The sequence below is a fragment of the Entelurus aequoreus genome, linkage group LG06, assembly GCF_033978785.1.
Source record: "Entelurus aequoreus isolate RoL-2023_Sb linkage group LG06, RoL_Eaeq_v1.1, whole genome shotgun sequence".
Taxonomy (NCBI): Eukaryota; Metazoa; Chordata; class Actinopteri; order Syngnathiformes; family Syngnathidae; genus Entelurus; species Entelurus aequoreus.
In genome coordinates, this window is record NC_084736.1 from 42,045,953 (window position 1) to 42,048,452 (window position 2,500).

Consider the following 2,500-nt stretch of genomic DNA (forward strand, 5'->3'; position numbering starts at 1 on the left):
TACATATATATGTATTTATAAGTATATATATGTCAGGACTGGGTCTATGGCGTGGTTTGTTCTCCCAGAAGGCAATGGAAAATTGGCGCGTGCAAGACGTGAATTTAAATACATTTTTCATTCTAACTCAAAAAAAGTACAAACAAAAGGCGCTCACAGCGGAGATAACAAACTTGGCAATAAACACAAAACTTGCACAATGGCAGAAACTATGATCAATGAAACAAAAACACTAACTGTAGCATTAATAAACAAAAAACTTACTTTGACAAGAAAAGGGCATGGATCGTAATGGTGTGTAGAGAGTGTGTCAAGAGTGATGTCGCCAGGCCGACTGCCTGGCAACAATGGCCTTAATACTAGTGACATGATTAGTGAAAAAGTGAGACAGGTGCGTGACATGAGGATGTGAACCAGGTGAAACTAATGGTTACTATGGTGACAAAGCAAGGGAGTGAAGACAAGAACTAAAAAGTGTCCAAAAACCAAGCAAAACAAAAACATGATCAACACAGACATGACAGAGCCCCCCCCCTTACGGACAGATCCCAGATGTCCAAAAAAACCAGGATCAAGAGTCATGGGAGGGCGGGAGGGGGACATGGCGGTGGGTCGCCAGGCCAAGTGACCCCGAATCCACCGGGGCAGAGTCAGGTGGCGGCGACGCGTAGAGCGCCGCTGTACCAGGCGAGGTGGGCGACCTGGGAATGGCCATATCCATGGCCGACGAGGAGATCGGCGCACTTGGTGTGGCGGACGACCAGGTAGTGGCCACATTCGTGGCCGACGAGGAGGCAGGCGCGTCGTCGTCGTTGCAGGCGTGGAAGCAGCCGATGACGCAGGTGCAGCAGACGAAGCAGGCAGCGAAGCTCGGCGTGCTGCGTCAGGCGGAGAGTCTCGGCGTGACGGGTCTTGGCGAGGGTCTTGGTCTTGGTCTTGGCGTGGGTCTTGGTCTTGGTCTTGGCGTGGGGGGTCTTGGTCTTGGTCTTGGTGTTGGCGGGGGTCTTGGTCTTGGTGGGGGTCTTGGTCTTAGTGGGGGTCTTGGTCTTGGTCTTGGCGGGGGTCTTGGTCTTGGCGTGGGGGGTCTTGGTCTTGGTCTTGGCTTGGGGGTCATGGTCTTGGTCTTGGCTTGGGGGGTCATGGTCTTTGTCTTGGCTTGGGGGATCAGGGTCTTGGTCTTGGCGTGGGTCAGGGTCTTGGCGTGGGTCTTGGTCTTGGTCTTGGTCTTGGCGTGGGTCTTGGTCTTGGTGTGGAGCTGGTACCGGAGCTTGCCGTCGTGGAGCTGGTACCGGAGCTTGCCGTCGTGGAGCTGGTACCGGAGCTTGCCGTCGTGGAGCTGGTACCGGAGCTCGGCGTGGTGGGTCTTGGCGTGGTGGAGCTGGTGCTGCGACGGGTGCCAGCCGTGGTGCTGCGACGGGTGGCTCTTGGCGTCGTGGAGCTGGTACCGGAGCTTGGCGTGGTGCTGCTACCGGCAGCACTGGAGCTAGCCTTGGACTTGGTGCTGATACAGGTGCTAGCTGTGGCTTCGGTGGAGGTGGCCTAGCTGGGGGTTGCGGCTTAGCCGGCCGAAAAACCGGTGGCGGCGGCCGTGTTGGAGGCTGTGGCTTGGCGGGCCGAAAGACTGGTGGTGGCGGCCGTGCTTGGCATGGTGATGCTGAGCCACCCCACCTGAAAAGTTCCCAGCCCTAGCCCCCCCCTCAAGGAGCGGATACCAGACGCGCTCCCCGCTGTCTGGAACCGTTTTTTGGGGTGGGTGGAGGGAGGTCAGGAGGAGGGTAAAATCCTCCCCTATAAATTGTCCAAAATGTCTTTCTTTTTGTACCTGGGATTGAGTGGGTGAAAAAAAAAATGTTTGTGACTTGGGCGTGGCTTGAGTCCTGGGGGGCGGGGCATGAAAACTGGGTGACTGTGATTGACAGGATCTGATTTCTAAAAACATGTCTTGGTAATATTTAATCATGGATTTAGAGTCTTTGGTTGGATGTGGCTGACAAGAAAAAGAGTTCAGGGGAAAAAAATCCATGATGTCACCCACTGGCAGTGGCGTGACGTCGTTCTGGGGAAGCCGGGCTGGCTGCAGCTCGTTTCCGCCCAGAGGGGGAGGAGCTTGCGGGAACGATGCGTCCTTTCCACTGCTTGTGGAAACCCTCCCTGACGTCCTTCGTCGGGAGCGGCGCTTCCGGGACTGCGGTGACGCAGCGCCATCATCGGACCAAATGGAGTCTATGTACTCCACGGAGGAGTAGCGCAGCGTTTCCTTCTCCATGGCGCGGAGGACCTCCCACGCTGCCTCGTCCAAAACGCCCAATTTTCTTGCGGGAGAACTTTTATGCTGGCGACATACTGTCAGGACTGGGTCTATGGCGTGGTTTGTTCTCCCAGAAGGCAATGGAAAATTGGCGCGTGCAAGACGTGAATTTAAATACATTTTTAATTCTAACTCAAAAAAAGTACAAACAAAAGGCGCTCACAGCGGAGATAACAAACTTGGCAATAAACA